The sequence below is a fragment of the Rhinolophus hipposideros genome, assembly GCF_964194185.1.
Source record: "Rhinolophus hipposideros genome assembly, chromosome: 1".
NCBI lineage: Eukaryota > Metazoa > Chordata > Mammalia > Chiroptera > Rhinolophidae > Rhinolophus > Rhinolophus hipposideros.
Genome location: NC_138047.1, coordinates 78,170,778 through 78,185,914, shown reverse-complemented (window position 1 = coordinate 78,185,914; position 15,137 = coordinate 78,170,778). Strand labels below are relative to the sequence as shown.

Genomic DNA, 15,137 nt, shown 5'->3' with positions numbered 1-15,137 from the left:
GGGGAGAGCTTTGTGACCATCTTCAAGAGCCAAGGACATGTACACATGCAAGTCTTGCTTTAACTTCAAATTAAACATGTAAAACCTGAACTGTTTTCCTCATCTTATTTCTTCCAATTACATAACTGTTCTAATCATTCAAACTCTTCCTTAGAAAGGGTTCTTTCCCTTAGCTCAAAATCTCATCTGTCCTGGTGAAAATATTCAGAAATGGTTATAAAATCTCAACCTGCAATAAGAGTTTTGAAACAGTCCTCATACTTCTATAATTAATAGTAACCCCTTTTTTCTTCATGACTTGAAGAGTAGCAGTCATTAAGTAATGCCAAGAGTGAATTTCATCATATATACATATAGCATGACTTCGAATAATGTAGTTTTGCTCATTGTCGTTTCATTATAACCTAGATGAGATGCTGTAAGAACTTAACTCTTATTTATATCAATCAACCTTGGGTAGAATTGGTTTCTTTATATTTTTAAAAAAGACTTTTATTTAAAGCTGCAGAACCTACAGAGGATATCAAGTGTTTTAAGAGACAAATGAGTGCTTAGTTTTAAGATTAAAGCTTATGAACTAGCTTTTGTGATCCCTACATTCCCACCTGCCACATCAAGAAAGGCCCTTCTATGTTTCCCGGAAAATAAGACCTACCCTGAAAATAAGCCCCAGTTAAGATCGTCAGCCAGACAGATGCATTTAGTACGTTATGACAATCTTCCAGAAGAAGATGACATGACTGTATTTGAATAAATGTAGATTGTTGTACATGAAAAAATAAGACATCCCTTGAAAATACACCCTAATGCATCTTTTGGAGCAAAAATTAATATACGACCTGGTCTTATTTTTGGGGAAACATGGCAATTGTTCAATACCAGATTACATATTATAAAAATGTAATGAGGATTGGCATAAGGTCTAAGTTTTTATATACTAAATACAAATAATAGAAGTAAAATCATATTAGAGTTGAGAAACTATAGTAATATAAGACTCTAATGAAGGGTAATATTGAATAAAATAGAAATAGAAACTTGCTATAATTATTTTCTAAATACCAGAAATACTGTTATGCTCATATGTTAAAAAGAAATAATTCTCCTATCAAAGCTTTTATCAGGATTGAAGTGAATTAAACTTTTGATAACATGACCACAAAATCCCATTTTTTCTAAATCCTTCCAAATATGCTATGTATTAGCTAGAACAGAGTCTTTAGCATTAGCGTAAAATGCAATATAAAATCTTGAAGCATAATTTTAAATATAAAAAAAGACAAACAGGAAAATTCAGATTCCCAGCAGAAATTTTATGTTAAATTATCCTATGTAAGGCTTTACTTTCCCCAAATACACAGAAAAAATATGCTGGTTTTTTTTTTGTTGTTGTTGGTTTTTTTTGTATGAACTAAATACACCACCATTGAAGTTATGTCTTTAAAGTTAAGAGAAAAGTCTGCTCTCGGGGTGTAATACGGGTAATTGTTCCTTTATAATGTAGCATCACACTGATGTATATTCTCACAGAACATGCCAGGAAGGACAAGAAGAAAAATAAAGAATATTTTTTTAAAAAAGGATTGTAAACTCACTAAACCTAAGCATTTAGAAAAACCAAAAATATACTTCCATATATGTCTGCATTAAAAATAGCATTTGGATTTAAAATAAGACCTAATTACCTGCAAAGTAATTTCCATATAACCATAGCATTATTTAGGAAATGTCAGAAATTTACATGTCACACCAAGTGGAGCATTTAAAATTAACGTGGTGAACGGTTTTGCCTAACACACATAGCTATACATCTGTATCATGACTATAACTAAACCTGCTAAAAAATGAATGTTTTTTTGTTTGAAAATAGCTTCAAATTAATAGATCAATGAATGATCCAAGTTTATGGCATTTTTCATAGAACAAAAAAATAGAATTTTCTAAAGAAAAAATCTATTAGAAACTATCATATAAATTTTCTGCCTTAAGTTTATCATATAAATTTTTGTGTGTCAAATCATTATTTTACACTTCAGTTATATTTGAATATGGTATACATAATAAAAGTCAGACACATTGCATACTTAAAATGTCACCACCAACTCCCCTAAAAGTAGCTTTCTCTTGTTTCCTTCTCTCAGTAGGTATAAGAACTCTGATTTTAACTGCCATCTTATAAATACGGCACCATAAGATAAGCCCACCAGTTAAAGTAAGCACTGAATTACAACGAAAAAATTCAGATTAACTCTTAATAGTTACAGAACTATAGTAACCAGAAATACCAACATTTCCATGAAAAGACTTAAAATTCAAAACAGTAGTTCCTTTGAACTCTCCTCCCCCTCACCTATTTCAAAGAATTACAGTGAAATAAACAGACACGGACATTCATTTGTTGTAGTCTTTAGCTTTAAAAATATTAATTTCTACTGTACCTGTCCTCTTCCATCCCCCAAAAATGCTAACCAAACTCCAAGTCCACTAACTCCAATATTCATAGTGTGGAAATGTTTTACACTATCTTCTAAACCCATGGTTAGCAATTAAGGTCATAAAATACTCTGAAGCTAAATTAATTTTATTTGAGGGAAGAACAAAGGGTAGAAGAAAATGGTGGTTAGGATCCTAGTGCGAAAATTGCTTTAAGTACATATGAAGAAAACAGAAATCGGAATTGTCAGACATTTCTATTCAAAGGTATTGACTTACAGTTAAAATATTACTCAGGCCACCCAATTATGGTATTGCATTAAAATTCAACACTGCTCTGCTGAAAGAGGTTATGGGATAGAATTCCAGAACTAAGTTGGCATTCTGGTCCCCTTTCAGTTTCCTACAATTCAAGGCAAATCTTTCTCATGTTTAAATGTTCTCTTTGTGGCAACATGCAGCATGAAGAGATGGCGAAATCACTGGAGCCAAAAAGTTAGGATTTCCCAAATTTTAGAAACTGAAATTGTAAGGGCTGTCTGTATCTTTTAGTGCTGCTCTTTCCAGCTTAAATACATTAAAAACTGAATTAATGTTATTAGTCTCAATTTTCTAATTTCCATTAAACAAAAAATGCATTCATTCTCTACCCCACCCCACCCCCACCTAAAGGCTCCATGGAAGTTTTATTTTACAAATGCATCTGCTCATCTATTTCCTTTTTAACTGCATTATGTTCTGAGTTTAAATCTTGACTCAAATCCTTCACCCTTCCTCTGGCATAGAAATGTACAGCTTACAGTGACTCTTTTTAGGAGTAGAACTCAGTATCTATAAACTACTGACATAACCTAAAGAAATTTGTCAGTATGCTTACTTGATGATCTTAAAGTCAGAAAGGCAAAACTTAGGAAGATTCTCTGCTTTTTCAAATTTATTCAGAAGAGGTAAAATCTAACAGAAGTATACTAAATATTTTTATCCAGTTTTAATCAAGTTGAGTGATTATGCATTAAAGCTTGTACTGGCAATCGCAAACAGTCTTGCACAAGATGACACCCTCACTACTATCACGTCTGTACGCTTCTCACTCTAAGGTTTTACACATTCCTATGCTTGACCAAAGAGATTCTTGTTATTTTAAGATGTCTATGTTTTAAGCCTTCTTTCTATAAATTATCTCAAGCATCTCCCTTCATCTGATTTTTTCTTCTTTATCTGTTAACTGAAGACATCCTCACCATTCCACTTACTGTGTGACCCTGATGGAGACTCGGGTTTTTAACCTAGTGACAACACTAACACGAAAGCGGTTACTCGAAGTATTAAATATGTGAAAGACAAATGGAACGACTCTCTGTTCCCTAAAGAGGCATGCATTTTCAGCCTCTGTGCCTTTGCAGGTTTCTAATCCAGAGCTTCCTGGCATGCATGCATGCATGCATGCATTCATTCATTCATTCATTCATTCATTCATTCAATTTAACAGGGAGCTATATTCAAGTTATCGCTCTGAGTTCTAGGGATGTACAGGTGAAAAAGAGAGTCTGGATTCCTCTAATGAAGGAATTTACATGAAGCAATTTTAATGAAGTTTGTTTAGTGAAACAAGTACACGAGACAACTATAGACTGGTAAGTGCTACGAAGGAAATAAATCTGAATGATGGGATAGAAGGAATGAGATGGGACTATTTAGAGAAGATAGGGAAGACTCTCTGAGTTGCTGACATCTATCTGAACTGAATGAAAAACCAGTGGTAGAATGAGCTCAGGAAAGAATGTTCCAGTAGGCAACAGAAAGGCACTGAAACATAAAGGAGCTTGGACTGAGGAATAGAGAAATGGGTCTGGTTGGTTCCAGGTGAGTGTGTGGTTTTAAGATGAGGTTAGAGGCATACAAAGGCCAGGTCGAGGTAAGTACTTAGATTACTACTTAAATCCACTAGAAAGTCGTCAGAGCATTACAGGTACAATAGGTGCATGATCTGATTTGGACTTTTGAAAAATAACTCTGGTAGTTTGTGGAGAATAAACTGAAGCCATTAAGGGTAGATACATCAAGTTGGGAGAACACAGTAATTCAAAAAGAACAACGTGATATCCTGGATTAGGGTGACAGCAGTAAAAATACAGAGAGGTTTATGGATTTAGGATACAGTTTGGAGGCAGAAACAAAACTACTTGGTAATGGATTGGATGTGAGAGAGTGAATGAAACAAACAAGGAAAATGCCTACAGCTTTGGCTTGAGCCACAAGGTTGAAGATAATGCCATATGCTCAGATGAGGTGAATGAAAGTAAAAAGATTGATGGGAAAAATATGAGTTCTGTCTCGAACAAGCTAAGTTTGAAATGCATATTGGGGCGGCCGGATGACTCAGTTGGTTAGAGCGTGGGCGTTCGACAACAAGTTTGCCGGTTCAATTCCTGCATGGGATGGTGGGCTGTGCCCCCTACAACCAAAGATTGAAAATGGCAACTGGACTTGGAGCTGAGCTGCGCCCTCCAAAACTAGATTGAAGGACAATGACTGGGCCCTGGAGAAACACACTATTTTCCAATATTCCCCAATAAAATTTTTAAAAAAAGATTCTGAAATGCATATTATCATTTAACTGGGTACATTAGGCAGGGAGTTAGGTATAAAAGTCAAGAACTAAGAAAGAGGTCTAAGCTGGAGATAACCTTCAGTTATGCCAGCCTATCAATGGTACTGAAAGCCATAGGACTAGATGAGATCATCCTAAAAGAGAAGATGGCCTAAGATTGGATCCTAGAAAACTCTAGAATTTAGAGGTCTGAGAAGAGTAACTAAAGACAGCAAGGTGACCCAAGAGATGGCCAGAGGACAGAGAGATAACTATTTAACTCCCATGAGCACAAATTGCACATCAATCTCATATCTCTACCTCTAGTCCTCAGCTGAGTTCCCAATTTGAATTTGCAATAGTCTCCCAGTTATCTGTACATCCCAAACTGAATTCCTTGTCTTTCATTCCAAACTTGTCCTCTCTTGTATGTTATCTAACAGAGTAAGGGGTAGTATCATCTGCCCACTTACTTAAGAAAAAAACCTGGGATGTTTAATTCTTTCTTTCCTCCTATAAACGTCCCATCAAATACCAGGTATTATTGGTTCTACCTTATCATGGTCTCTGGAATCCATAAATTATCCAGACATCCTCATTCTTACTATTATGGCTCTTGCTATCACCATCTCATTCCTGGTTACTACAACAGCCCATTAAATGGACTTCTTGCCTCCAGGCTTGTTCATCTTCTAACTATTCTGTATGCTAAAGTCCAGTGCTGAACACCATTTCTTCTCTTTGGTAGAACACCACCCTTCGGTAAATCCTCTTAGCCTTACATACCCCTTAATATGACCCTAAGGCCTTGTCTCTTTTTCTGTTATGTTCATTTGCCCCAGCCTCTTATTGATATATTTACAATTTATAATTCTCTTAACGCACCATTCTCTCTTGCCCCTGTGCCTTTGCACATGTGGTCCCTCTCACTGTAAATCTTCTCTATAACTCTCCTTTTTACTGTTCCCACTCTGGACAAATTAACTCTTACTTATTCTATTCAGGTCTTAGTACACATAATAATTCCTCCAAGAAATCATAAATGACTTTCCTAAAGAGGGTTAGATGCTCTTCTGGATGTCCCAGAACACCTATTTTTCCTTCCTCATCATAGCACATAACGCACTATGCTGTGTCTGCCTGTTTCCTTATCTGCATCTTCTACAAGGCTTTAATTTTTTGCATCGTAGGAGCTGTCTACTGGTTTCATAGTCATAACCATAATATTTAACTCAGTACCTGGCAAAAAATATTTGTTGAATAAGTGAATGTGTATACATATTCTCTCTTTTACTGGTTTATAGGAATCTTAAGGTCTGCATTTAGCAGTTATGCCTCTTAACACAGAAATTTGTTTTAATGACTTAAGTACATTGAAAACTGGAACAAAATTTCTATAAAGAGCAAAAATACAGGGTCAAATATATGGTGAAAGGAGGAGACTAAACACTGGGTAAAGAGCACACAATGCATTATACAGATGATGTGTTATAATACTGTAGACTTGAAACTTACATAATGTTATTAACCAATGTGACCCCAATAGATTTAACTAAAATAAGAGCAAAAATTCATACTATCAGGTATAGATATTACTTAGAAGAAGTACACTTCATCATTGAATTAGCAACTGAGAGAAAACAAGTTTAAAGTCTTCCCATAGATGTCTATTTTCAACCCAGGTCCCAATCCACAAAAAAATAAATTCTGAAAAAACTACTTTGACTACAATATAAACGATTCAGTTTCTTTTTTAAGCATATTGGATAAAAGTGCAAAGACCTCACATAGGAATTTGGAGCCATAAATTCCCTTGGTGATTCCCCTTGTTATCACTAAAAAGGTTTGTTCTTTGACTCAGTTATTTCTGAACTACCTAGGGGAAAATTCCATGTCTTATCTACCTTCCCTCTCTATCTTAAAGTCTAGCAGGTACTCAAATTTTTTCTGTTGACTAAAAATGGAATGGAGGTAATTATCCTTGATAGGTTCCACTGTAAATAATCAAACGAACAAACCTGAAATGTCTTTAAAATGTCTGTAACTAAATATTTTATACCAACCACAGGGGGAAAATCTTAGCATTGGTGTTCCCAGAGGATGAGAAATAAACTCTGAATTTTCTGTTTTTGTTTAAAATAGTTATTTCATAGCTGGCTACAAGTTTAAGAATTCTGAATTTTCTTAAGGACATCTACTACCATGTTTCCCCGAAAATAAGACCAGGTTTTATATTCATTTGTGCCCCAAAAGATGCTTATGTTCAGGGGATGTCATCCTAAAAAATCATGCTAGGGCTTATTTTCCAGTTAGGTCTTATTTTCAGGGAAATATGGTATTAATAAAATATCTTCACTGTAGAAGAGTAAAATGACATATTTAATTCCATTAACACACACACACACACACACGCACACACACACACACACACACAAGGGAGAAACCTGTTAGATTTCTGCTGGGTTCCCATTGTGACAAAACAACCTGGCTTATGTACTATTTTAGCCAAAAGCACGTTGTTGGAAGCGCATCATGGACCTGGACCTGAATCAATGGGCACTGAGTACTTAGACCTCTAACCCTGGAAGTCAGTACAGCTGACAATTTAATGTAAAGATCCAAAGTCAGTGGGTTCTGAGTCAGGATCATGCAGAGTATCTCAGTCAGGGTAAGAAGTAAGAAGAGATTTCAAATAAGAGATTTCAAATTTCCTCCCAGATAAGCTTGAAGACTCATTCTGCTCCAGAAATCTGTTATCACATTTGACTTATCCTAGAAGAAATTCAAACTTCAAATACTGTCAATCAGATGCAAACTTGGAGTTATATTGTTACAAACTTAATCACTCTGATTGAATAACTCATGACTGGAATGAACACCAGAGGTGAATGTATGAAAAACACTCATGCAGACATTGATCAGTGTATTCAGTTTTGCTGGATGCAGGCACCACCCAAACATACACCATGCATGAGGCAGCTATCTGTATTTCTGCTGTGCTGGTTGTAACTTATTAAATTCCAAACTTAATTAAACTGGCATGCATTTTAATCATTTTCCAGCAGATGTTGAAATTTAATAGCTTTGTCCCTTTATTCCTGTTTCTTTCTAAAACACTTATCACTATTTGAATTTGAGATTACATTTGCTGACAGTTCAATTCTTTGGTGGAAAGAGACTGGTTTTAATTGGTACCAAGCTTCCTGCTGTTTCCTCTTTGTTATGGCAGGTCACCATGTCAAAAAAACAGGAAGACATCAAAGAATAGAATTAATACTAAATTAATCCCAAACTTTGAGATAAATTGGAAACACTATCTTCTTACCACTGTGCCTTTATATGCTCCTACTTTACTCTTTTTTTTATCCTATAAAATAGTAAACAAAGTTGGTCATGCTCAGCAACTTTTCTGACTTGTAAAGATTCAAAAACTATAAAAGAGTTAGGTGGTAAAATAAAGATGACCTAATTAGTTTTTTTTTAATTGTTGCACATAAAAATAAATCATTTCTCTGTCCCTTATACTTCACTTAACGACAAGAAATAAAATAATTATATGACAAAAATAAATGAGAAAACCAGAATTTCCCAGTTTGGAAAACTGATTCTACAGGACTCAAAATGTAATTTGGGGGAATATGCTGGAGAGTTCTGGTCAGTACTGGACAGGTGGATTGTTCACAAATTGAACAATCAACTTCTTCAATTTTTGTAGAAAACTGTTCTACCAGTTTCCACCAACACAAAAGAATATATGAAAATATTCTGATACATCTGAAAAGTGAGCTTTATTTATTCTGCTACGGCCTAACTGTATAACACAGGTATCTACCGTGACTTACACGGCCGAAAAGGTTGTGCTAAGTAAGATAAGAGGGAAATAAACAGTTGGGCTCTTTTTGTCTCTGAAACCACAAAAGTCCAGAGTTGCCGTCATGACCAATCACTTCAGTTTCTTCTTATGTTCCCTTAATACAGACGGTGAAGCTGAAGCCATAGCCAAAACAAACTGAACGTGCTTCCCACTTGTCTTTTTTTCATTATTGTTAGTTTCAGGTGCACAAGACAAAGTAATACTTAGACGTTTATCATTTATATCCCTCTCACTGTGTCAAACTCCCTCCCCCCATCCACTACTCCTCTGACATCGCACAGAGCCATTACATTTCCACTATCTCTATTCCTAATGCTGTACTCCGCTTCTTGTAAGTATATACATATATATATATATATATATATATATATATATATATCCACTTGTCTTTTAAAACTCCCTCCTCCTTCTGCAGCATACCAGAATAACTATGCAATACAGTATCTTGCTTAAAATCTGTTGGTTATTCTGGATACACTTCAAATCATCACAAATCCAGTTTCCTGCCCTCCAGTTTCAGTTTCTTCTCTCCTTTTAAGGAGCATTTCCATGCTTAAAGTTTTCATGTTTGTGCTAAAGCAATCTCTTATGGAATTAAGTTTATTATCCAAACCAGAAACTCATAAAATGGTGAATTTTTGCTTTAATTTTCTTACACATTCACAGCATTAGCTCCTTAGTTTTGAGATCCTGTCAAGAATCTCATGAAAGCAATTGGTTCCCTCTTCCTAGCAAATTTTATGTAAAATTTCCAGTGCCTTCATAGAGTCACATAAATATAAATGCTTAGAATCCTTATCACCTAAAGATTTTAGCTCTTCAATTTCATTTGAAGAGTTCAACTTGAATTGGAAATGTAAAGAAAAGTATACTCCAAAACCTGTTGTATAAGATTTGGCTTCTTTTTTTCTTGTGAGACTGGCTGATAATTTATTCTCTCTTGAAAGCTTGCTTCCTATTTTGAATTTCCTCGAAAGCAGAATCCAAGATTAAATCCATTTAAGGAGCTAATTTTGATCGTGTTTGTGAACAAAATTGGGCTGGAGGCCTTGCAGAGAAGTGGTAACATAAGAGTAGACACCCAAGCCCTCTTACAAGCAAATGATTTAAATAATCAGTGAAAAACAAAAAATTGGAAAATATCCCGCATCAGCACTAAAATGCCAGGGAATAGTGAGGCAGAAAGTTTGAGGAATTTTCTGTAGATGAATCCATAGCAAGGGGCATCACTAAGAGTCTAATCACAACACCCCTTTCAGTGCCAGCTGTGGAATGCTGCAGAAAGGAAGAAAAGCTGGACCCAACACCCCTTATTTGGAGGGCATGGGCTGGGCTAACAGGCAAGTGGGAGACTTTGTAATTGAGCCCTCCTGACCTGTCTTCTAGCCGAGAGGGAACTAGAAACACAACAGAAACCCAGCAGTGCTGTGGTATTTCTCTCTCTGAGCTACATACTCTTGTGGCAGGCTCACCCTAACTAGAAAAGCTGTCTTCCAAACCAAAACTTGTCCTCCTACTGTAGCAGCAAAAGCTAACGGTGAAGGAGCCATTGGAGGAACAGGCATGTCTTATTTAACCATGAAGCAGTCAAAGGAAGCAGTGTTGGGAAAAGAAAACATGCACGAACTCTCCAAACAGGATGCTATGGGCGGCAGGACTCTTCTCCAACCGGGTTTCTCATTCAGAGCGGGCTCACCTTGACAAGAGTGCTCAGTTTCCTTAACTGGTAGGACTCACTGGGGAAGGGGGCCCCCAATACGGAATTGAGCTCTTCCCCAACTAAGTGGGCTGAAACACCAAACAAGAAAATCAGACAAAATCAAAGTATGAACCTGGACTAGAGGCTGTGACAAGTGAAAGAGAGATAGGATGGTTGACAGGGTGGGGGCAAATGGGGATCTGATCTCTTATGCAATATTTTCAACAAACAGAAGAAGTTTTACAGTGATAATGTTCTAAAGATACCACTAAAGGAATGTTTTCAACAACCTAAGAAGATTCTATCACATTTTTATGGTAGCAGGTGAGTCAGTCTTCCTTCAAAGATATAAATAAGGGGAACAAATCCAGAACTATACCTATAAAAAAACCAAACAAACAAAAAACAAAAAAAAAACACATAAAACTTCAACCAAAAGAGGAAAATAAATGTATCACTCAGCAGTAGAAAAGCATACTTTCAGAAATGATTTGCTTAATGTTCTAGAAATAAACTCATGTCCTTTATCCTGCCAAAGAAAATTTTCATAGGTACTCTTTGAAACAACAGATGAATGATTAAGTTAGAAAACAGACTGTAATACAGGAGAAAATTAAGAAGTTAAGGAAAATAAAGCCAAGTAACAATTTCTCATGCAATCTATAAAACAACTAAAAGAAGCAAAGCCCCCCCAAACAAAATGAACACTACAAATAATAAAATTATGTCAACAAGAGATTTTTTTCTCTCTTTTTCTAAATAACTTTTTGCTTAAAGTAGAAATGAAAACTTTAAAAGAATTTCTGATAAATGGTAATGAATACAGCACATCTCAAAACGCATGGGCTGTAGCCAAATTATAAACAGAGTCTTAAAATTCTTTTATTGACAACAAAAACTAGAATAAAAATAAATAAAATAATCATTTCCAATAATTTAGGAAAACAAAATAAAGTTAAGCAAAGAAATGAAAAGAATTAATACAAAAACATATATAGTAGGCTTAATAAATAAATCCAAGAGTAGGTTATTTGAAAAGGACAAAATATATGGACAAAATATATCACTAAGGCGATAAAAAACATACAAAACCCCCATAAACTAGTGTAGACAGACGTGCTATATCTACAGACATAGAAACTATTAAAAGAATAACAAAATGGCATATACTTAGACCAATAAATTAGAAAACCTACATAGATTGAATCGGGATAGAGGGAAATATATATTGCTAAAATCAGCTCAAAAAAGGCATAAAGCCGAAATAAACGTATACCTTTGGAATATAATCTATAAACTTCCCAAATTGTTATCCTGCAATTACTCAGAGCTCAAGTGTTCCCACAGACATACTCTTACAATTTTCCAAGAAACCTATAACTTATGTTATTTGAATTTTACAGAGCACAGAAAAAGAAATAACTAAACGTCCCTCCATGAGTAAATTATTCTGAATAACTGAGAGCACTTTACCAACTGTATGCCTGATGCTACATGGTGTCTACACTTTTAGGAGCCCATTATTCATTTGAATACTATGCATTAAGTGCCAAGTATGTACGCAGGATTTTAGATTCCTGTCCCTCAGGAAGAGAGATGCTTAAAACATCATAAAGAGTGTGATTCGTTTTCTAATAGATTATTATAACTTGCTTTGGAAATATAAAAAAGGAGCTAAATTGTTCTCAAGGAGTTGGGGATGCCTCACAGAAGTTGTGTATTCCTTATTATAATTAAAACTTACTCAGATCTTGTCATCATAGTAATTCCAATTGTTAAAATGTCTAAAACTGTACCCCCACCCCCTCTTGAGAAAGTATAACTTTTAAAAAAGGGGAAAGGAATGACAAATGCAAATTATATCAATAAATAAAACTGCTCTCCTATCGTAAAAAAAGAAAAAAATGTATGAAACTGAATAAGGGGAAAAAATCTTTTTGAGACCATCTGGTTCTATACTTTTAACAAATCTATAACAAAAGTGTATATATTTTTTGTTCTGCAAGAAATACATTTAAAATGCCCAAGTATTCAATTCTGCATTTGATGTGGGAAGTTTATTTTCCCTCCTCTAAAGCTACAGGTCTTAATAATCACTTTACTGTTTGGTTAGGGAACCTGGAGCTCAGAAGTCTTCCCCAAAATGCTCTCTAGAGATTCAACATATTGATTTAGCCACACAAACGTGCACACATTCTCAGTTATGTCCTTATAACATCCCAAAGCACCTGGACAGTAACACAAAACATATGGCCTCCCATAAGAACCTACATTCTACAGTACACCAACCACTTTCCTCCTCTTACCTGAGAGTGAAAACAGAACAAAACAAAAGAACGGCTAGATAATAAAAATCTATCATCAACTAAATTTTCTGGAATTTTCAAAACATTTCCTCATTTCCTTCATTCCTGTCTCACTAAACGAGGTCTTGAGTATGTTTATTCATCAAAAGAATCACCCAACAGACATCAAATGTCTACAACAGCTTTCAAATTTCTCTTGCTATAGTGAAACGTCTAGGTTTATCAATACTACTAGAATTAGAACACTGAATGCATCCCTAAAGTCTCCTAAAATAGCAACTGTAATAAATTTAATTTGGTAGACTATCTTAGGGGGAAAAATGATAAGTTGCAAATGTTACTTATACAGGTGTTTGTTACAATTGAACATCTCTGAGGTTCATGCTCTGAAATAATGTAACTTTGTATATGAAACTACCATGTCTAGACACTTGAAGTTCCAATTGCCCATCTCCACAATTCTTCCACATGCCCCCCTCCATGGGCAGGTGCTGTGTCGATTTTAAGGAGCCAGAGGGGACAAAGAAAAATGAAAGATATGCAAAAGATCAGAAAGTGAATTCGTTCATTTGAAGAGTGTGATTAAGTGCCTAGTATGTAACCAGACTCTGTGTAGATAGTACATATAAGAAGAGAAGACGCAACCTTTTATCCCAGGGATTTCAGAGTTTGCAGAGAAGACAGGCACCCATGACTACAGTAAGTGTGTTGTTGAGGGACAATAGTGCCACAAATATGAGGCTTTGCTGATGAGAAACCTGAGCTGGGTCTTTAAAGAAAAAGGGCAATTATCCAGGAGAGGAACAGCAAATACAAAGGCTTCAATATGTGAAATATGTTCTGTTTGAGACCTAGGAAAAATTACATCACAGAATCTGAGGGACAACACAATGGCAAGGAGGTTGAAGAGTAACCAGGAGCCTCCTAGGAGTTTCAAGCACAGAGTTTGATCTACTTCCTGTAGGCCAGTTGTTTTTCCAACTGAATTCTTCGGATTCACATAGCTGTTCATGGCCACACTGGCTGCAAAGAGGTGTAGGCAGATGGCCCTATGAACCCTCACATTGCATCTACCTCTGCAATGATCAGATACACTCCACCTTAATTGTAAAAACTTTGTGGGGTGGGGAGAAGGAGCTTCTACTACTTCAACAAAGTTTGAAAATGGGTATCCAACAAAGAGTGTTAAGAAGGAGTGTACATGGTTCGATTTGCATTAAGAACGAGCACACTGGGGCACAGTAAATTGACCATTAAAAAAAAAAAAAAAAAAAAAAAAGGAAGACTAGAAGAGAGAGAACCATAAGGGCATGATTAATTCATGGAAAAAGGAAATTCCAAAAAGTGGTATGAATGAGTAATGTATAGATAAGCTGGATTTGGGGCATGGGAGAGAAAGGAAGATAGAAGTTCATGCTCAACAAGTTCAATAATCTCAACAAAGCAGGGAATAAGCTGTGTGAGAGGATGTTGTGTGTGCCTGTGTGCACATGTGTGTGAACACATGCAGGTATGGATGGAGATTCCAGATATTGAAAAAACGGCCAAAGTTATTTTTTGTAAAGTCCCTCCAAGCTCCCCACCCCAAGGTTCAAGGACCACACGTGCCTTGGTTGGAGAAATAGAAAAGTATTATACACATATACTACATTAACTATAACTTCACAGATTCTGCCAGAAACCCACTGCTTGTGCTCCTAATCTCAACATTAAAAAAAGCCAAGATACACACTAATTTCACATTTTTAGGAAAAGGTTAGGTCAGATTAACCTCTGTAAAGATGGATAAACATTTCTAGTGCCTTTATTTGCACTGGAACTTTCTTACAGAATACAAAGTGCTTTCACCAACACTTTCATTTCAGCTTAAAATATCCTATGAGATCAATGGAGGCAACTGATGCTTCACCTTTTGATGTGGAAACTGAAACACAAGAATGGTGCAAATAACTTTCATCGGGTTCAATCTATTTTAGCACGACTTACTCGTTCTAAACTCAAAGCATGTGTCATATGGGGATAGGCATTACGACCCAAAATGCTATCGTGCTATTTTGGGTATTTAGGAATTGCCAAATTTCTCAGCAGAATCCCATGAGCATGTCATAGTCTTCCATAATTCAGTCTCTTGGGAGATAAAGACTATGAGACCATTCTGGGCCTTAAAATAGACACAAGACACCACAGGGAACAAAGGTTTTGATCTCACACACTTCACTCATGACTTGTATCACA

General features: G+C 35.7%; 1 protein-coding gene across 3 annotated transcripts in view; it reads right to left on the bottom strand.

The window, feature by feature from the left end:
* TET2 (tet methylcytosine dioxygenase 2) overlaps positions 1-15,137 on the bottom strand; it is a 107,884-nt gene that overhangs the window by 55,506 nt on the left and 37,241 nt on the right. The gene's annotated exons all lie outside the window — the stretch shown is intronic.